At 39.9% G+C, this 22,444-nt stretch overlaps 1 protein-coding gene and 1 long non-coding RNA gene across 5 annotated transcripts in view; one reads left to right on the top strand and one right to left on the bottom strand.

Moving 5' to 3' along the window:
• ALDOB (aldolase, fructose-bisphosphate B) overlaps positions 1-22,444 on the top strand; it is an 88,089-nt gene that overhangs the window by 15,470 nt on the left and 50,175 nt on the right. For 2 of the 4 annotated variants that reach the window (XM_070077524.2, XM_089336136.1), the window contains exon 2: positions 14,333-14,448. The exons of the other annotated variants lie outside the window; for them this stretch is intronic. The gene's annotated coding sequence lies outside the window, so the exon portion shown is untranslated. The remainder of the gene's footprint in view (positions 1-14,332; positions 14,449-22,444) is intronic. 4 annotated transcript variants of the gene reach the window in all.
• The window catches only part of LOC149128834 (uncharacterized), a 55,055-nt gene continuing 35,107 nt past the window's right edge, over positions 2,497-22,444 (bottom strand). The window contains exon 2 of the long non-coding RNA XR_016211262.1: positions 2,497-2,665. This is a non-coding gene — a long non-coding RNA (uncharacterized LOC149128834). The remainder of the gene's footprint in view (positions 2,666-22,444) is intronic.

The raw sequence follows: 22,444 nt of genomic DNA, 5'->3' as shown, positions 1-22,444 counted from the left end.
TATGATGATCATTCCTTCACTATTTCTTGCTTTTTGTCCCAAAAGTCTCAAAATAGGCTGGCTGCAGAGCAACCATCCAGGGTTTTCACTTCTGGGTGGCTCCCCATGGTAACATCAAAAAGGTGCAGCAACACCCACAGCCTGAAAAATAGAACAGCCTTCCCTGGACGTGATCCCCACGCCAACACATAATAGCAGCAAACATAATAAGTATAGGGTAAAAAATTGCTGGGTTTGGTGATGTCAAAAGTTTTTCTTTACCAGTCCCTCTGCCTGGAAAGCATGTAGAAAAATTCATTTATATGTATATGTATTTGAAAGAGAAAGCACCTCTATCTACTACTTCATTCTCTGAATGCCTGCAACAGCCAGGGTTGGACCAGGCTGAAGCCAGGAGCCTGAAACTCTACTGCATGTCAAGTACATTCTGGATATTGGGGCATATAACAGTGAAGGAAACATAAAAGACCTCTGACACTGTGGAATGGGAGATGGGGGAGGCCCTACATAATAAAGGAATCTCAGGTAATGCAAGAGTTTGAAGGAGATGGGTGATGTAACAGACAGACTTGGGGGTAAGGAAAGAGGTGGACTTCTTTAGATTAGATGGAAAGTCTCTTTGGGAGATATTAAGATTGAGTTGAGACCTGAATTATACAGAAATACTAGCTAAGGGAAAAGCATTCCAGACAGAATGGCAGTACATAGGCCTCTGGTGACAACCAGTGTAGAAAGTCTGGGAAACTAAAAGACAGCTGCTGTAGCTAGGGTTTGAAGAGAAGAATGGAGATGGTAAGAACAAAATCAAGTTTATAGAGACCACATCACACTGGGCCAGAAAGGAGACGCACATATTTGAATTTTATTCCTGATGGAGTGGGAAGCGAGGTCCTAGCAAAGGTAATGAATTATTTTTCTATAACATTGACAATCCGTTGTTTTGCATTCATTGTTTGCATTCCCCATAGGTTAATCCTACAAAGATATCATGACAGTGAGCCATGTGTTTGTTAGTGGTTATTATCCAAAGGAGTGCGGGACACAAGAACAGATGACAAAAGTAGATACCCTCTGCTTCACAAGACGTTTTTCCACTCCCTCCATCTTTCTGATAGTTATTTATGCCATCTTTTGGATAAATTCAGCATTTGCCTTTGGATTTCCAACTGTTTTTACCTACAAATTGTTTAAATAGATGCTTTTTTGGGGATCAGCTCATTCTTCCATATTTCTCTATAGGTCACTAGGTGAAAGACTAGGAAGATCTATTAAATTGTAAACCAAAAGTTCCCACTCATTGCAGAATGATTTACAACAATGTAGCATGCAAACCATACACATCACTATTGCAGTCTTAATATATGAAGTGCTGCCTTTTTTTTTCTACTGGTTCTATTAAATGCCTGATTTTTTTTTTTTTTTTTTTGACAGAGTGGACAGTGAGAGAGACAGAAAGGTCTTCCTTTACCATTGGTTCACCCTCCAATGGCCGCTGCAGCCAGCGCGCTGTGGCCGGCACACCACACTAATCTGAAGCCAGGAGCCAGATCATTTTTGACAGCGCCAGAGTTTTTCCACATAATATCTAACATAGAAAAATGTTCCAGTTCATGAGAGTTCTTAGCACATTTCACCAACTGGGATGAAAATATCCAAATGGTTAATATGACTTAAAATTTCCCAATTTTATATCACTGTAGCTCAGTGCATCATAGTTTGAATACAAATGACAGTAACTGAGACTAGTGTTGTGGCACAATAGATTGAGCCACCACCTTTGACATTGGCATCCCATATGAACACCAGCTCCCTGCTGATGTTCCTGGGAAAGCAGTGGATGGAAAATTACCATAGTATTTGGGTCCCTGGCCACTCATATGGGAGACTCAGAGGGAGTTCCAGTCTCCTGAATTCTGCCTACCCCAGTCCTGGCTGTTGCAGTTGTCTGGGAAGTGAACCAACAAAATGGGAGATCGCTATCTCCCTTTGTCTCTCCCGGTCTCTGTAACTGTGCCTTTCAAATTAAATAAATCTTGAAAAAAAAATGAAAGCCAATAATCCATGTACTCCAGAAAAAACAAAACTAATTGAACTATATACAAAAAAAAAGACAATAATCAATTCCAATTAAAATGACTCTCCACGCAAGTCAAATAAATTTTGCTAAATAGGGAGTGGATCTTAGGTAAATTAGATTAAACTTGTAAAGTTTGCATTATCCATTCTGTAATATTCTCACCATTTTTCTTCAAACAACAATATAAAAGAATGCAAACTTCAAATGTTTCCATTTAAGAGACAACAAAATCAGCTATCAGTTTTTAAGCAAACTGCCTTACCTAATTCCCCATTGTATTTTTTTCTTTCTACACATTTTAATTGCTATGTGATCTTCCCTGGGAAAGAAATACACAGAACTTGGAGTTTTCAAGATTTTGCTGTTAGACATGTTATTGATACAGGTAGGAGTTCCTTTTCCTGGTTTTACCTCAAGGAGGGCAAGACATTTCATCTCCTCTATGGATTTCTTTACAGTAATAAGTCTGTGGTATCCGGTTGTCCCTAGACTCCCCTCCAGCACCAGTGTGTCAGGAATCCATGCTTGCTAGAGTTCTCTCGAGCTCCCACTCCAGTGAGGTTTATGAGGCAGGAGTCCATCTTCCTCCTGGAATGCACACACACAGTGCTCACCCTTGGGAACATGGAAAAGAAAAAAGTATCTAAATTTTAAAAGGTATATATGAACCTACTTCAAAGAATTAGTGGAAAATGGAATTGAAAGATGAGTTTTTTGCAGTGCAAAGAAAGTTTGAATACATGCCTAAGGTGGGTCTTCAATGTGTTCATGGAAAATGTCTATTATGAAAAACTATGGATTTCTAAACCTTTTTTGCAACAAAGTAAACATCTTTTATTTCAAACTTACCTTTTAATTTCATTTTCATCTACACTTTTTGAAATACACACACATGCATACGAATGGTGTGTGTCTGTCACATTCATAGTCATAGTTTATGTATTATTCTGCAACAAAAACATTAAACACAATCACAAGTAAATATGAATTTAGCAGTTTATTTCTATTTCAATGAATGCCTAAATCCTGTTAGTGAAATGCATTGCAATGACTCCAGCTTTTTTCTTCTGTAATATAGCTGAACTATTTGCTGAAATTCTCCAATGTTACAGAAACACACTCCCGTAATTGAAACAGAAAAGGCTTTGCAGAGATAGGAATAACATTTTCTTTCATTTTACAAGGTGACAGCACAGGAAGAAACCACTAAACTAATCCCGTATTATCACACTTAAAACAATCTTTACACAAAGGCAGACATATATTAAAATGCAGAAGTGCATCTCAGGAGCCTTTTAGGACACATTAACTTTTGTTCTATAAAAGGCACCAAAACTTACTTTTATTGAGTGCCTACTGGGTGACAGTTACCGAGTGCTGGAGACATAAAGGGGGAGTGAATAATACATTATTCTCTTCTTTTCAGAACCTTAATGGCCAATAGGGGAGTTTGTACAGTGAAGTAGGTTCTGGAGTGGCAGAGTCACGTGGTGCTGTCTTTAAATTAGCCCAAATCACCAAGACTCTAAGTTGCCCCAGCTTTCTCAACTCTTCTGCATCTCTGAGAACAACATTTTCCATCAAAGAAGTCTTCAAACAGTAAAGGAAATGTGTGACACAAACATTTATTTCCAGAAACATTTGACTTCCAAAGAACATTGCTTGTCTAGAGATGGCTTACCTTGTTGGCAGCACCTTGCCACACATGCCCACGAAATAAATCAAATTGCACCAAAATTGTCCATCCCACCTTGCTGACAAAAGCTTGTTGATCTACAAATGAAAAGTGGACTAGGAAGGCCACAACTTGTCCTTTCTTCCATAGGATGTTTGCCTGCTGGTTCATGGTCTTTGCCAAGTCGTTACCTACTTATTTATTTAAGAGTTATTTATTTATTTGAAAGGCAGACTAACAGAACTAGATCTTCCATCTGCTGGTTCACTCCCCAGATAGCCAGGAGCCTGGAGTTCCATCGGAGTCTCCCACATATGTGGCAGGGACCCAAGTACTTGAGCTATGTTCCACTGCTTTCTCGGGGAGCTGGATTGGAAGCAGAGCAGCCAGGATTCAAACCAGTGCTTTGATATGGGATGCCAGCATTGCAGGCTGTGGCTTAACCTGCTGTACCACACCACCAGCCCCTTTCCCAAGTCTTGAGTCTGCCCTATCCATATCTTATAGTCTCCAAAGGTGATCACAGGTTAGATCCAGTGTCGTGGAGCTCTGCTCACGTGATCGCTATAGCTTACCCATGACAAGATATGATGGAGCTCCCATCTTTGAATTTGGAAAAGGTGCTTAAATGAGGCCACATGTTTCTTCTACCTATTCTCAATCAGTGTTTCCATATCGATCTGCAGGCCTGAGAAGCCCAATTCAGTACTTTTAAAATTAAAGTAAAATTTAACCAGCCCACCACTAAAACATTGCTTTGGCCAAAGTCTCAAATCTGCCTCTAAGGTTTGCTGGTCAACTTAGTGCTCCACAAACAGTAGACTATTTCTTAATTCACAGCCGTTGTTCATGACTAATCATTCAAGGACTCTCCCATCTAAATGTGCTATACAGAATGACCCATAATAAATGCAGTCTAATTAGAAAGCATTCATAAGCTGATTATTCCTAAGAACTTGCCCAGAGGGAAATGAAGAGTTTGGTTTTATATGTGAAATTTTTATTTCTCTTGCCAAAGATGAGACAGCTCAAATGAAAAGAAAACTAGTATTATCAATTCACTTTCCCAAAATAGACATTAGAAGTGCTTTTTAGACATTCTTTTCATACATCAGCAAAATTTGTGTTGTTGATTTTCCATTAGTTTCAGCGCATCGGATTGTGTAACAGCATTAGGATGCATTCAACTGCAAGTAACAGAATCCAATGTCCTATGGACTTAGGCAATAATGATATTTAATTTTCTCACCCAACAGGAAGTTGGAAGAAGGCAGTTGCAGTAGCACAAGGTTGTCATCAAGGAGCCAGACTCTAACATGTTCTGCTCTCTTTGCCACCTCAGCTACTCCTGCTTCAAATAGCAAGTCCTCACCCAGCTGCATTCAAAGAGAGAATTAAGGGTCTGGGGTGAAAAGCCTCTCTTTGTGAAGTCCTGTGTGGTTTTTTTTTTTTTGTTTCTCATGAAAAACAATTTTAGAAAGTCTCCCAACAGATTATTCTTCTGTTTCATTGCCCAGATATAGGCCACATCCCACACCTTGGCCAGTCATAGGCAAGGGAAATGAAATAAGCCAATGACAAATCATTCCCTTGGAGTCTGTATAGAGGCCTATCCTCTACCTAGCACCCAAATAAGATGGGGTTTGTATTAACCAGGAAGAAGATGTACATGGATAGCTGTTGGGTAAAAAATGAACAGTGACAGCCCTATTGCTGGAGCAAGTGAGCAAGATTTTTAATATTAGTTTTGCTCTTGTTTATACAATATCTAGAAATTAAAGCAACTTAAATATTATATTTTAATATACTCACATGGTTAGGTCACTGAGCCTATTGAAAAAATATTTTTAGCTGCTACAAGATTGTTTCAGTAGTGTTCAATGGCTTTGAAAGGCTTAGCTTGTCAAATTCCAATAAGCCGTAACCTTGCATTTGCTTTCAGATATGATGGAATATCTGAGCAAGTGCACAGCACATAAAGCATCCTCGAAATGATGAAATGCTGGTTTCACAGAAGGATAGATATTCAAATTCAGACAGTACTTGGAATTGACCCCTTTATTAAATGAAAGTTATGCTCATTTTCAACCTACTGTAGAACTGTCCTGAATTATTGATTTGGGGCACATGAAGGGCTTTTATTTATTTATGTATTTTTGAAAAATGAACTCAAAAAGTAGTAATGATTTCTTTCAATTTTTCTAATTTAATTTATTTGAAAGTCAGAGAAACAGAAGACAAAGGTCTCCCATTTACTGGTTCACTCCCCGAAAGCCCAGAACAGCCAGGGCTGGGACAGGCTAACCAGGAGGCTGGAACTCGATTTGTGTCTCCTACAGTGGTGACAGGCATCTATATTTAATTTCAAGCAAAAATCTATGATACTGAAATCAAGTTATGTTTACCAAGAAAACACAACTCTCTAAATTTAGAAGTGAGTCTGACATGAATCTCAGGGAGATCCTGAAGTTTCTTCTGATTTCAACAATGTTTGGCACTTTACCCTTCAAGAAAGGAACACAAATGAAGAACTACATTCATTTCCCACTAGAATCAGAATTGTGACTTCTCTCCAACAAAATAGATCCCACAACCCAACTTGGTCAGTTAATATCCCAAGGCACCAGGTCTCAATAGCCTATGGATACACATGAAATCATGTTAATACTAAATAACACTGTTTCTTTTGTTGTCATACTTTCCAAAAAAAAAAATCAAAAGTCCCAATTGAATATTTCTGGGAGTCTGCAAAAAAGTACCTTACATGTAAAATATGAACATGTATATATGCACCAAGAAATTTGCTATTCATATATTTGTCTTTCCTCCCCTGATCCTGGCTCCAAATTGCCTGCAAAACAACTCTATAAGGCCTTTCTCTTACCCCTTGCTTATATAAGCCATTTTGAGAATACCTGTGCCAAAGGTACTATTTTTTTTTCAATTTTATTTTTACTTCTAAAATTCTCTGAAGAATATGTAATACTTGTACATTCTTATTGGGGTTCCATGAAATATTTCTCAAGGGTAGTATTTTTCAGTGCTTACCCAGCTACTGGTTCTCCAGAATAGGCTAGACTGTGGTATGGCAAGACCAAATGCTAACATTTCAGTGGCTTCCCATGACAAAAAATTTCATTTTCACTGCCGTAAAAAAATCTAAAGATCTGGATGATTCTTTGTTGTTGTTTTTTTTTTTTTTTAAGATTTATTTTTATTTATTTGAAAGACAGAGTTACAGACAGAGAGAGGTCTTCTATCCTCTAGTTCACTCCCCCAGATGGCAGCAACGGCTGGAGCTGTACCAATCCAAAGCCAAGAGCCAGGAGCTTCTTACGTGGGTGCAGGGGCCCGAGGACTTGAGCCATCTTCTACTATTTCAGCCTATAGCAGAGAGCTGGATCAGAAGAGGAGCAGCCGGGACTAGAACCGGTGTCCATATGGGATGCTGGCACTTCAGGCCAGGGATTTAGCCTGCTGTGCCATAGTGCTGGCCTTCTAGATGATTCCTTAAGGAAACTTTTCCATGCAGCAACTGAGCACTATAGGCTGAGGAGGATCCCACAGTTCTGTAGATGTTTCATCAGAGCAGGAAGCCTCTCCAGTCAGCCAAGCAGGGCTTAAAGTCATAGCTCAAGTGTTAGTCCCTAGTTCCTTGCTTCAGATTGTGAAAGGCTAGGACTAATGATTATGGCCCTCTGTAGCTGCAAGACACCCAAAAAGTGCAGAGAGGTCTTCATGTATATGAAAGGGAGGAAACCAGATCTTTGGTGAATGCTAGTAGTATCTATTTAATAGACCAATACTAGGTTCTAGGGGAAAAAAATGCAAACAGTTTCTTTTGTTTTATCACCTATTCCTCAAATCAGTACTGTTCATACCTAGTCTCAAAAACTTTCTACCATGTAAACTCTATTGTTTAGTTCTAATAGCTGTTTCAGTCCAAGGGTGGAGAAAGTATTGTACCATCTGTCACATTCTCTTTTAATTGTTTATTAACTTCATATGCACCCTCCCTTTGCTCTATCCTCCTCAGTTTGCTCATTGCTGTATTATAAAATCGTTACACAGTGTCTGGAACTCAGGAAAGAGTTAACAAGTGGATGATGCATGGATGGATGGATGGATGGATGGATAATTGTTTCCTCTCTACTAACAGATGATGAAACAAAGAAAGCCTGGTTCCTATTTTTATTTGAACTTCTATCACCTTCATGCTACTTGCTGTCCTTCCATCTTAATACATTTTTCTTTGCTTCTTTTTAGGCTCCCTTTGAATAGAAAATTTGTTTAGAATTAATTATGAGAGAGTTGGAGGTTTTTGTTTAGGGGCTGAAATCCTATCACTTAAACCTCTTCGGGAATTCCTGATTGAATAATCTGAACCTGAGAATAATAACCAAATGGAAAGTAAAATGCCTTTTACTAATTGATAAGAGCATCCAGTTTTTCCCAGTGCAGAAATCTTTGCTAAACCAACTCTGAGTATGCCTTCAGCCTGAAAATCTAAAGAAGGCTTCCATAACTTCAAGCCTGGATGATATAAAGGTCTGGGATAATCCAGAGGCACACCAGATGTATGTTTTGCATATGCAGAGGACAGAGTGGTCAGGCCCTGTCCCAAGGAGCTGCAATAAGGGGACTGTAATTACAAATGAGGGAGTAATAGCTTAGAGACTCCCTCTAGTAAAATGTGGTTTGGTGGTTGCTCTGTGCTTTGAGCTCTTGAGTAATTCTCCCTCCATCTGGGAGTAGCTGATAAGAAAATTAGAGGGAGTAGAAATGTCATAAATACCTACCCTTGAAGTCAAGGCAGCAATTAGAGGAGAGCTGGTTGAAAGTTCCCCATTTCTTCCTCCCCATTTACACAAACAACTCTTTGCTCCTCTTTATCTTTGCTATGAGTGCTATCTTCATGTTTCACTTTGACCATCCCCTTCACTTCTTTCCCCAGAGTCACATCCATTCCACTTCCATACAAAGGCGTCTCCCAGAACCTGCATCTAGGCTGGTGTCCTGACTGTAATACACCTGCTTGCTAGAGAAACGAGTTCAAACTCTAGGCTTCCAACTACACTTTTACAGAAATAAATCCATTTTTTAAAATATATAACTTTCTGTGCATTAACATTGGCATCCATGTGTGAACTTTCTTTTGCCAGTACATGGATTTCTGATCGCATGACCCACTACCAAAAATTCTTGGCAAGCATACCATAAAGAATGGCCAATAGCTAGATTTTGCTGCTGAGCTAAAGCTTAAAATATTTACTATAAAACATCAAAAAATTACTTGCAATAATGGGAAAAAACATTTTGGGGAAGGGAATGCTGTTTATGAAGGGTTAGCCATGATATAGACATATGGAAGGAGAGAATTTGGATGGTGAAAATCAATATTCCCCTTTCTGACTTCTTTCACTCCTTCCTTCTCAATTGCATGTCATTTCCCTCATTCTCTATCTGTTCTCTTTTTAAAGACTGATTTATTTATTTGTTTGAAAGGCAGAGTTACAGAAAGAGAGAGACCGAGCAAGAGAGAGAGAGAGAGAGAGAGAGAGAGAGAGCTCTCCCATCTAGGTTCACTCCACAAATGGCCTCAATGGCCAAGGCTGGACTAGGCCTAGCCAGAAACCTGAAATTCCATTTGGGTCTCCCATGTGGGTACAGGGGCCCAAGGACTTGGGCCATCCTTCATTGCTTTCCCAGATGCATTGGCAGGGAGCTGGATTGAAAGCAGGGCAGCCAGAACTTGGAAAAGTGCCCATATGGTTTGCTGGCATTGCAAGTGGTGCTTAACCTGGTGCATCACAGTGCTAGCCCCTCTCCATCAGTTCCATCAGCCCAAAATAAATGTTACTCATTTCTATCTGTGCCATAAATAACAGTCTATTTAGATAGTTCCCTGCTTGATTAATGCAGTTCTTCTATGTCCAGCTAATAAAGATGATGCTTATCTAGTACTGTCTGTCAACAAATTTTAGAAGAAAACAGTATACAATGCCTCAAAACATTCTTTTTATTGCAGAATCTTCATAAGAAAAAAGAGCAGACACAATAAGTAGTGGTTATAGATACTTCACCACAGAAGATGGCCAACAAGTACTTGAAGAGATGCTCAACATCATTAGTCATTAGAGGAATGCAAACTAAAACTAAATGAAATGATACCACACAGCCACTAGTGTGGCTACACTTTTTTCTGTTTTTGACAGGCAGAGTGGATAGTGAGAGAGAGAGAGAAAGGTCTTCCTTTGCCGTTGGTTCACCCTCCAATGGCTGCCACAGCTGGTGCACTGTGGCCAGCGCACCGCGCTGATCCGAAGCCAGGAGCCAGGTGCTTCTCCTGGTCTCCCATGGGGTGCAGGGCCCAAGGACTTGGGCCATCCTCCACTGCCTTCCTGGGCCACAGCAGAGAGCTGGCCTGGAAGAGGGGCAACCGGGAAAGAATCCGGCACCCCGACCAGGACTAGAACCCGGTGTGCCGGCGCTGCTAGGTGGAGGATTAGCCTATTGAGCCGCAGCGCCAGCCATGGTTACATTAAAAAAAAAAAAAAAAAAAAAAAAAAAAAAAACTTTCTGTACCAAGTGATGTTGAGTATGTGGAGCAACCAGAATTATCATATACTGTTGGTAGAAATATAAGATGGTGCAAACACTTTAAAAGACAGTAAGCAGCTTCCTGAAAATTAAATATACACCTAGCATTTGATTAGGTCTCTCCTTCACTGCAAAGGGACAAACCAAATGAGGATGGTCCATACAATACGATACTACTGGGCAATGAAAAGTAATGGACTACTTATATGTGCAAAAATATGAATAAATTAAAAAATAATGAGAGAAGGCATATCCAAAAAAAGTATGTATTGCATGATGTCTTTATGCAAAATGATAGGAAATGCAAACTAATCCCTATGTGTCAGGAAGCAAGCCAGTGTTACCTGGAGAAGGAATGGTGTAGGGCGAGGTAGGGAAGAAAGGTTATAAAGGTATATAAGGAAAATTCTATTAATTTATTTGAAGGTAGAGTTACAGACAGAAAAAAAGGAGAGACAGAAAGGTCTTCCATCCACTGGCTCACTCCTCAAATGGCTGCAATGGCCAGAGCTGAGCTGATCCAAAGCCAGGAGCCAGGAGCTTCTTCCAGGTCTCCCACGCAGGTACAGGGGCCCAAGCATTTGGGCCATCTTCCACTGCTTTCCCAGGCCATAGCAGAAAGTTGGATCAGAAGAGGAGCAGCTGGGACTCGAACTAGCGCCCATATGGGATTCTGGTGCCACAGGCAGAGGCTTACCAGCCCTGAGGAAACTTTTAAGTATGACAAGTGTGTTCAATATCTTGATTGCAGGTGTGGTTTCACAGGCGTATGCATATGCCAAAACTTGTCCAATTTCATAGTTTATGTATAGGCAGTTTATTGTAAGTCAGTTATATCTCATATGGGATGGGACACTGGCAACCTATATCAGAGTGCTTGGCATTGAGTTCCGGCTCTTTTTACAGTTCCAGCTGGCTGCTAGACAGGCAGCTTGGGAGGCAGCCGGTGATGGTGGTTCAAATACTTAGGTCCCTGCCACCTGTGTGGGAGATCAGATTGAGGTCCTGGCTCCTCACTTCAGCTGGTCCCAGCTGTTGTGGGCATTTGGGGAGATTTGGGGAGTTAACTGATGGATGGAAGATTCTTTCTCTCTCTCTCTCCTTTCACACCCTCTCTTCTCCTCTCTCCCTCTCTCCTTTACACTTTCCCCCTCTTTCCTCCTTTCTCCTCCATCTCCCTCTTCCCCTCCCCTGTCTCCTCTCTGCTCTCTTTCCCCCTCTCCCTCCCCCTCCCTCTCCCAAAAAAGGTAAGTCCTCAAAAAAGAGGAGTGGGGGTGCTGGGCTGCTTATGAGCCCACTGTGCTTTAATCTGTTTATAGCTCCTCTAAATATTTCTTTCCCAAAAGACCAGGTTTAAGGAGAGAGAGAGGAAAAAGGCTTTAAAAATCCAGGAGATCATCTGATCTTTATTGCCCACTACCTATAACATTCTATGAATCTAAAATTCTATAAATGAACATTTTTGTAAAAATATTTCCTCTGAATTGAACATGCTCTCAATTATAAAAGGGCACACTATAACCCTTGCTTTTCTCAAGTGACCTTTAAATGAGGAGAAATCAAACTACATATATTATAAGTACACTAGTTATGTAATTGTGGGGAGGAGACTGAAAGACTTCCTTTTAAAAAAAGATTTATTTTATTTATTTGAAAGGCAGAGCTACAGAGAGAGAGAGAGAGACAGAGAGATCTTCCATCCACTGGTTCACTCCCCAAATGGCTACAATGGCCAGGACTGTGCGAGGCTAAAGCCAGGAACCATGAGCTTCATCTGGTTCTCCCACATAGGTGCAGGAGAGCAGGGACTTTGGCCTTCCTCCTTTGCTTTCCCAGGCACATTAGCATAGAGCTGGATAGGAAGTGGAGTGGCTGTGACTAAAACCGGCACCCATATGGGTTGTGGCATAACCTGCAGCTCCACAGTGCTGGCCCTCTAGCTTGGATCTTAAAAATGTAAATTGGTTTCCACTCATTTATTTAGTCACTCAAAAATTTGTGGAGCACCTGGCACTATTCTAGGATTAGATTAGAACAAGAAACAAGATAGAGAAGAGTCACTGACCTCACAGAGATTATATTCTGGCAAGGAAAGCAAATACACACATATTTGCATACACATATAGTTGCATATTTACATATGCAAATTTATGATATGATTTCATATTGTGTTAAGTACTTTAAGAAAAAGCAAAGCTGTTTAAGGATGTGGAAGGTATGGAAATTATTTCTGATAAGGCATCATGAAGAAGTTTCTGAAGTTACATTTAATCAGGGCCATGAATGGTACGAATGAGTAAGCTATGTAAAACTTTAGAGTATAAGTACCCAGACAGAAAGCTCAGCCAATAGCATAAGATCCTAAGGTCATTATAAGCCTGGCCTGATTAAGGGATAATAAGAATGTCAGTATGGCTGGAGTACAACAAGAAAAGGGAAGTGATCAGAGATGAGGTAGAATAGGGAAACTGGTTTAGGTCCTGACAAGGAATCATTGTAAAGACGGAAAGTTTCTTAACCTTTGAGGTTCAGAAGAAACCTCTTCTGAGCACAAGACCGACATTGGCTTTCTTATCTAATCTTCTCTACTGCACACTTTTCAGATTTCTTTTCTCACAACCACAGAATATTCAAGAAGAGAGAGGCTGTATTTGTTTTGGAATGCAGGGAAAGGGGCCAGTCACATGCTATAGACTCGGGGATTTCTGCAATATAGAACACAGATGACCATTTCTTCCTACTGCAACTCTGTCACAAGAAGGAACAGCCAACCAAGAAGTTATGTGGATCCCAGCATAACACACCCATTTACTCAGGAGCTGGGGCTAGAGGTGCAGGTGGTACAGTGAATGGTCTGAGAGTATTTGGATTTCCCCCCACCTGTCTAGTATAGTTTGCCTGATGCTAGAGGTCATATCAACAAGGATCTTCCAGTGTCACTGCCAGCACGCCTTTGATGAGGATATATATGCTTGGTAAATATCCAGGCAGTGCTGTGGCTGGTCTTTAACAAGGTCAGCCTTACCAGGAAAAAAAGTAAAGCTCAGCTACTTCCTGATTACACAGCAAACAAGATGTTGAAGCTCTTTCATTACACAATGAATTCCCTAGCCTCAGTTGCCTCTGGGCGTGACTCCTCCTCACTATGCCTAGACAGTTACATAGCATATTCAGCAAAAGTCGAAGTGTCCACTCCTATATACCTTCATTTGAACATTGATCAAACTCTGAAAGACTCCATCTTAACTTTCCATGAAAGACAAACGGTCTTGGGCTTCCTTCTGTAAGAGTGTGCAAATGGAAACATATATATTTAATAAAAAGTACAAGAGATGAGAAAGGAAATGAGAGTACTAACTTCCAGTGAAATATAACTGCTGCAACAAATATGAGAAATTTTAGAAAATTTCTAAGTCAACTTTTTTCAAGATTCAAGAGAATCTTCCAATTTCAAATCGAGACTTTATTTTTTTTTTTGGAAAGGGAGACAGAATGAGAGAGAGTGAGAGAACATGAACACTCCCATCTAATAGTTTGCTCATCAAATGCCAGCAGGGCCCCTACCAATCCAGTCTCACATGACTGAGAGGTACTCAGTTACTTGACCCATCACTACTGCTTCACAGGATCTGCATTAGCAGGAAGTTGGAGTCAGGAACATAACCAGGTATTGAACCCAGATGGAAGGCAGGCATCTTAACTGGCACATTAACCATTAAGCCAAATGCCCACCCCTATAAGTCGTGAAACATCAGTGGGAAAAAAAAAAGATCTGGACCCATCTGTTGATTGTGGAGAGTTTGAAAAATATATCTGGATCCCAAATTTCTGAACCCCATTCTACCACCTCCTTTCAATATCTTGGCAAATTACGCCCTTAGACTATGGCAAAAATCCCTCCAAACCATGGTGTCATCCATCCTGTGAGCTGGTCTGGATGAGTGTCCCAAGCCTTGATGGATGTTATTCCTGCCCAACAGGATTCACTCGGGTTCTTTCTTAGTCTTCTAAGGAGAGAGAGCAACATTTTCAAGTGGGAGGAAGATCCAGAGTCCTACAGCACCAACTGACTGGGAGAAAAGAAGAGGACAAAGAGGTAAGAGGGAAACGTCAAAAAATGCCAAAATCAGGAGGGCCCTGAGTATTTATCCTAACCCCATTCTGCTTCACCCTTCACCTTTCTCCCTGGAAATGATGATGCCTTACAGACAACAGAAGAGAAAGCCTTGAGCTCCCCCTAGAGGACAAAGCATGCAGCCAGCACCTCCCCAATGTGCTCCAGATAGGTTCAACACCACTAATCTTCCCTCCTCCAAGAGAGGTGAGGGAGTCTCTCACTGTCTTAGGCTTGTTTCAGCACTTGTCACATTGTACTGTTTGTTACAGCTCATCATTCTCTTATATTTGTGACCTCCTTGAGGGTAACTATCCTTAGGTTTCCTCCATCCCTTTAATGGAACTGGTATATAGTAGATTCTGTTTGTTAGAGGGATGAAAGTATCAGTGAGAACCAAAAAACACTAGCATTCCTGGAATGGCCATATTTTATCTTGCAATGCTCACTTATTCTATTTTTTTTTTCATTTTTCTCCTCCATCATATGTTGTGTTTAACAGCTTATGTAGTCCTTGCACATATGCTGTCACTTACACTCCCTGTTCTATGTACCACTGTACCTGCCTTTACTAGATAATAAAACAGATACTCAAACAGGTGAAGTGAGCTGTTAATGTCGTGGATGGCTGCATCTAGATTCTTGTCTCTGATGCAGGAAGGAATTTAAGAACGAGAGACAACAAGGTGCAGCAGAGGAGTAAGGTACTATTTGTTTGCCAAGCAAAAGTACACACTTGTGAGTGAACTGTGCCCAAAGAGATTCAGGGTCATCCCTTTATGTGATCTGGAGGCATAAGGGGTGGTATTTGGGATAGAGTTTGAGTACCACCCATTTTATTGCCTTTTTTTAGAAGTCTTGGAAGTATCAATGTATCAGGTGCATAATGGGAATAGGAATGTCAGCCATGGAAATTTTATTATAATGACATAATAGGCTACAGGTCATCACAGGGGCGCAGTCACCAACCATGTTGGTTCTTTTCAGTTGGTGTGGGTTCTGGGTGGTTTTGTGGAAACAGCTGTTCTCCAGAGTATGCAAGGGAGGGGAGGTTGAGGTGGAGGCTGTGTTGTATGGAGGGGATAGTGACCTCAGCTGCTCCTCTTTGCCTTAAAACTACCTCCTTGCCTCTATCACTGAGGTCACATAGCCCAGAAGTATTACATCAAAGAAACAAAGCCAGCTTTCCTGACTTCAGAACCCTTGATCAGTTAAGCTGCTTTACTGTTTTCCTTTGGATTTTTGCCAGCTTTAGTTTTAATTTGTCTGCATCTGTATAATATATACATTATATATGTGTCTACATGTAAATTGGAAAATGAAGATAACTTTATCTGGCTCCACTGTCTTTGTACTTTATAAAAATGATGACACATTGTAGAATCTGAACGGTATAAGACTGATTCTCAAACTTAATAGCATATTGAAATTATCTAGGGAATTTTAAATTTTCTGGCACCTGGGTCTCACCCCAGACGTTCTGAATTCCTTAGTCTACAGTAGCCTGAGCATTCATGTTTTTAATAGGTTTTGAAATGAAAAAATGTCTTAAATCTGTAATACCACCACTCAGAGATAAATGTGATTATTAATATTTTGGTGAATTTCTTTTTTAATGGAAACATGGACCTAACATTACAAAAGCAGGATATCATAAAAGATGGTTTTTTTTCTAGTTTCATGAACTTCATTTTTTTAAACTTTTATTTAATGAATATAAATTTCCAAAGTACAGCTTATGGATTACAATGGTTCCCCCCCCATAACTTCCCTCCCACCCGCAACCCTCCCCTTTCCCACTCCCTCTCCCCTTCCATTCACATCAAGATTCATTTTCAATTCTCTTTATATACAGAAGATCAGTTTAGCATACATTAAGTAAAGGTTTCAACAGTTTGCACCCACATAGAAACACAAAGTGAAAAATACTGTTTGACTACTACTTATAGCATTAAATCACAATGTACAGCACATTAGGGACAGAGATCCTACATGAGGAGTAAGTGCACAGTGACTCCTGTTGTTGATTTAACAAATTGACACTCTTGTTTATGGCCTCAGTAATCACCCTAGGCTCCTGTCATGAGTTGCCAAGGCTATGGAAGCCTTTTGAGTTGACTGACTCTTATCATATTTAGACAAGGTCGTAGTCAAAGTGGAAGTTCTCTCCTCCCTTCAGAGAAAGGTACCTCCTTCTTTGATGACCTGTTCTTGCCACTTTGATCTTACTCACAGAGATATTTCATTTAGGTCATTTTTTTTTCGCAGGGTGTCTTGGCTTTCCATGCCTGAAATACTCTCATGGGCTTTTCAGCCGGATCCGCATGCCTTAAGGGCTGATTCTGAGGCCAGAGTGCTGTTTAGGACATCTGCCATTCTATGAGTCGGCTTTGTATCTCACTTACCATGTTGGATCGTTCTCTCCCTTTTTTATCCTATCAGTTAGTATTTGCAGACACTAGTCTTGTTTATGTGATCCATTTGGTTCTTAGTCCTAACATTATGATCAATTCTAAACTGAGATTGATCACTTGGACTAGTGAGATGGCATTGGTACATGCCACCTTGATGGGATTGAATTGGAATCCCCTGGTATGTTTCTAACTCTACCATTTGGGGTAAGTCAGCTTGAGCATGTCCCGAATTGCACATCTCTTCCCTCTCTTATTCCTGCTCTTATATTTAACAGTGATCACTTTTCAGTTAAGTTTCAACACGTAAGAATAATTGTGTATGGATTACAGAATTCAACCAAAAGTATTAAGTAGAACAAAAAAAAATACTAAGAGGGATAATGTTTTAAGTTGTTCATCAACAGTCAGGGCAAGGGCTGCTCAAATCACCATTTCTCATAGTGTTCATTTCACTTTAAGAGGTTTTTTTGGTGCTCGGTTAGTTGTCACTGATCAGGGAGAACATATGATATTTGTCCCTTTGGGAATGGCTTATTTCACTCAGCATAATGTTTTCCAAATTCCTAACAGGGATCACTTTTCAGTTAAAATTTAAACACCTAAGAATAATTGTGTGTTAATAGCAGAGTTCAACCCATAGTACTAGAACAAAAAAAATACTAAAATGGATAAAGTATTACATTGTACATCAACAGCCAGGACAAGAGCTGATCAAGTCACTGTTTCTCATAGTGTCCATTTCACTTCAACAGGTTTCCCCTTTGGTGCTCAGTTAGTTGTCGCCCATCAGGGAGAACATATGATATTTGTCCCTTTGGGACTGGCTTAATTCACTCAGCATAATGTTTTCCAGATTCCTCCATCTTATTGAAAATGAACAGGTTTCATTGTTTTTGACTGCTGTCTAGTATTCTATAGAGTACATGTCCCATAATTTCTTTATCCAGTCTACTGTTGATGGGCATTTGGGTTGGTTCCAGGTCTTAGCTATTGTGAATTGAGCTGCAATAAACATTAATGTGCAGACAGCTTGCTTGTTTGCCAATTTCATTTCCTTTGGGTAAATTCCAAGGAGTGGGATGGCTGGGTTGTATGGTAGGGTTATCTTCAGGTGTCTGAGGAATCTCCAGACTGACTTCCATAGTGGCTTAACCAGTTTGCATTCACACCAACAGTGGGTTAGTGTCCCTTTTTCCCCACATCCTCTCCAGCATCTATTGTTGGTAGATTTCTGAATGTGAGCCATTCTAACCGGGGTGAGGTGAAACCTCATTGTGGTTTTGATTTGCGTTTCCCTGATTGCTAGTGATCTTGAACATTTTTTCATGTGTCTGTTGGCCCTTTGGATTTCCTCTTTTGAAAAATGTCTATTGAGGTCCTTGGCCCATCTCTTAAGTGGGTTGTTTGTTTTGATGTTGTGGAGTTTCTTGATTTCTTTGTAGATTCTGGTTATCAACCCTTTATCAGTTGCATAGTTTGCAAATATTTTTTCCCATTCTGTCGGTTGTCTCTTCACTTTCCTGACTGTATCTTTTGAAGTACAGAAACTTCTCAATTTGATGCAATCCCAAATGTTAATTTTGGCTTTGACTGCCTGTGCTTCTGGGGTCTTTTCCAAGAAGTCTTTGCCAGTACCTATATCTTGCAGAGTTTCTCCAATGCTCTCTAATAATTTGATGGTGTCGGGTCATAGATTTAAGTCTTTAATCCATGTTGAGTGAATTTTTGGGTAAGGTGAAAGGTAGGGGTCTTGCTTCATGCTTCTGCACGTGGAAATCCAGTTTTCCCAGCACCATTTATTGAATAGGGTGTCTTTACTCCAGGAATTGGTTTTGGATCCTTGATCAAATATGAGTTGGCTGAAGATGTTTGGATTGATTTCTGGTGTTTCAATTCTGTTCCATTGGTCTATCCATCTGTTTCTGTACCAGTACCATGCTGTTTTGATTACAACTGCCCTGTAGTATGTCCTGAACTCTGGTATTGTGATGCCTCCGGCTTTGTTTTTGTTGTACAAGATTGCTTTAGCTATTCGAGGTCTCCTGTGTCTCCATATGAATTTCAGCATCATTTTTTCCAGATCTGATAAGAAGGTCTTCGGTATCTTCATTGGTATTGCATTGAATGTATAAATTGCTTTTGGGAGAGTGGACATTTTGATGATATTGATTCTTCCAATCCATAAGCATGGAAGATTTTTCCATTTTTTGGTATCCTCTTCTATTTCTTTCTTTAAGATTTTGTAATTCTCATCGTAGAGATCTTTAACGCCCTTGGTGAAGTTTATTCCAAGGTATTTGATTGTTTTTGTAGCTATTGTAAATGGGATTGATCTTAGAAGTTCTTCCTCAGCCATGGCATTGTCTGTGTATACAAAGGCTGTTGATTTTTGTGCATTGATTTTATATCCTGCTACTTTGCCAAACTCTTCTATGAGTTCCAATAGTCTCTTAGTAGAGTTCTTTGGATCCCCTAAATAAAGAATCATATCATCTGCAAAGAGGGATAGTTTGAGTTCTTCCTTCCCAATTTGTATCCCTTTTATTTCTTTTTCTTTTTTTTCTTTTTTTTAACTTTTATTTAATGAATATAAATTTAAAGTACAGCTTATGGATTACAATGGCTTCCCCCCAATAACGTCCCTCCCACCCGCAACCCTCCCCTTTCCCACTCCCTCTCCCCTTCCATTCACATCAAGATTCATTTTCAATTCTCTTTATATACAGAAGATCAGTTTAGCATACATTAAGTAAAGGTTTCAACAGTTTGCTCCCACACAGAAACATAAAGTGAAAAATACTGTTTGACTACTAGCTATAGCATTAAATCACAATGTACAGCACACTAAGGACAAAGATCCCACATGAGGAGTAAGTGCACAGTGACTTCTGTTGTTGACTTAACAAATTGACACTCTTGTTTATGGCATCAGTAATCACCCTAGGCTCTTGTCATGAGCTGCCAAGGCTATGGAAGCCCCCTGAGTTCACTGACTATGATCATTTTTAGACAAGGTCGTAGTCAAAGTGGAAGTTCTCTCCTCCCTTCAGAGAAAGGTACCTCCTTCTTTGATGACCCGTTCTTTCCACTGGGATCTCACTCGCAGAGATCTTTCATTTAGGTTTTTTTTTTCCCCCAGAGTGTCTTGGCTTTCCATGCCTGAAATACTCTCATGGGCTTTTCAGCCGGATCCGCATGCCTTAAGGGCTGATTCTGAGGCCAGAGTGCTGTTTAGGACATCTGCCATTCTATGGGTCTGCTGTGTATCTCACTTCCCATGTTGGATCATTCTCTCTCTTTTTTATTCTATCAGCTAGTGTTTGCAGACACTAGTCTTGTTTATGTGATTCATTTGGTTCTTAGTCCTATCATTATGATCAATTGTGAACAGAAATTGATCACTTGGACTAGTGAGATGGCATTGGTACATGCCACCTTGATGGGATTGAATTGGAATCCCCTGGTATGTTTCTAACTCTACCGTTTGAGGTAAGTCAGCTTGAACATGTCCCAAATTGCACATCTCTTCCCTCTCTTATTCCTGCTCTTATATTTAACAGTGATCACTTTTCAGTTAAGTTTCAGCACTTAAGAAGAATTGTGTATTGATTACAGTATTCAACCTAAAGTATTAAGTAGAACAAACAAAAAAAATACTAAGAGGGATAACATATTAAGTTGCTCATCAACAGTCAGGGTGAGGGCTGATCAAGTCACCGTTTCTCCTAGTGTTCATTTCACTTTAACAGGTTTCCTTTTTGGTGCGCAGTTAGTTGTCACCAATCAGGGAGAACATATGGTATTTGTCCCTTTTGGATTGGCTTATTTCACTCAGCATAATGTTTTCCAAATTCCTAACAGGGATCACTTTTCAGTTAAAATGTTTAAATTATTTCTTTTTCTTGCCTAATAGCTCTGGCTAAAACTTCCAGAACTATATTGAATAGCAGTGCTGAGGATGGACATCCCTGTCTGGTACCAGATCTCAGTGGAAAAGCTTCCAACTTTTTCCCATTCAATAGGATGTTGGCCGTGGGTTTTCATACATTGCCTTGATTGTATTGAGGAATGTTCCTTCCATACCCAGTTTGCTTAGAGTTTTCATCATGAAAGGGTGTTGTATTTTATCAAATGCTTTCTCTGCGTCTATTGAGATAATCATATGTTTTTTCTTCTGCAGCCTGTTAATGTGGTGTATCCCAATGATTGTTTTGCGCACATTTAACCATCCCTGCATACCAGGGATAAATCCCACTTGGTCTGGGTGGATGATCTTTCTGATGTGTTGTTGCATTCTATTGGCCAGAATTTTATTGAGGATTTTTGCATCTAGGTTCATCAAGGATATTGGTCTGTAATTCTCTTTCAATGCTGCATCTTTTTCCAGCTTAGGAATTAAGGTGATGCTGGCTTCATAGAAAGAATTTGGGAGGATTCCCTCTTTTTTGATTGTTCTGAATAGTTTGAGAAGAATTGGAGTTAGTTCTTCTTTAAATGTCTGGTAGAATTCAGCAGTGAATCCATCTGGTCCTGGGCTTTTCTTTGTTGGGAGGGCCTTTATTACTGTTTCAATTTCTGTCTCAGTTATGGGTCTGTTTAGGTTTTCGATGTCTTCCTGGTTCAATTTAGGTAGGTTGCATGTGTCCAGGAATCTATCCATTTCTGATAGGTTTCCCTGTTTGCTGGCATACAAGTCCTTGTAGTAATTTCTGATGATTCTTTTTATTTCTGTGGTATCTGGTGTTATGTTTCCTTTTCATCTCTGATTTTATTGATTTGGGTCTTTTCTCTTCTTTTTTTAGTCAGTTGGGCCAATGGGGTGTCAATTTTGTTTATTTTTTCAAAACACCAGCTCCTCGTTTGGCTGATTTTTTGTAATGTTTTTTGGATTCAATCTTGTTGATTTCTTCTCTGATTTTAATTATTTCTCTTCTCCTATTAGATTTGGGTCTGGTTTGCTGCAGATTTTCTAGATCCTTGAGCTGCATTGAAAGCTCATCTATTTGGTGCCTTTCCAATTTCTTGATGTAGGCACCTATCGACATAAACTTTCCTCTTAACACTGATTTTGCTGTATCCCATTAGTTTTGGTATGTTGTGCTGTTATCCTCATTTACTTCCAGAAAATTTTTGATTTCTCTTTTAATTTCTTCTATGACCCATTGTTCATTCAGGAGCATGCTGTTCAATCTCCATGTGTTTGCATATGCTCAAGGGATTCCTGAGTTGCTAATTTCCAACTTCATTCCTTTATGGTCTGAGAAGCTGCATGGTATGATTCTAATTCTTTTGAATTTGCTGAGACTTGCTGTATGGCCTAGTATGTGGTCAATCCTAGAGAAGGTTCCATGTACTGCTGAAAAGAATGTAAATGCTTTATGTGTAGGATTGAAAGTTCTGTAGATATCTGTTAGATCAATTTGGGCTATAGTGTCGTTTAAATCTACTGTCTCCTTGTTGATTTTCTGTCCTGTTGATCTGTCAATTTCTGAGAGTGGAGTTTTGAAGTCCCCCAGTACTATTGTATTGGGGTTTAAGTCTCCCTTTAAGTCCCTTAACAAATC

This window comes from Oryctolagus cuniculus, chromosome 1 (genome assembly GCF_051225735.1).
Source record: "Oryctolagus cuniculus isolate XC-2025 breed Fujian yellow rabbit chromosome 1, ASM5122573v1, whole genome shotgun sequence".
Taxonomy (NCBI): domain Eukaryota; kingdom Metazoa; phylum Chordata; class Mammalia; order Lagomorpha; family Leporidae; genus Oryctolagus; species Oryctolagus cuniculus.
Note: the sequence above shows the minus strand (reverse complement) of the source record. Positions and strands in the feature narration are given on the sequence as shown.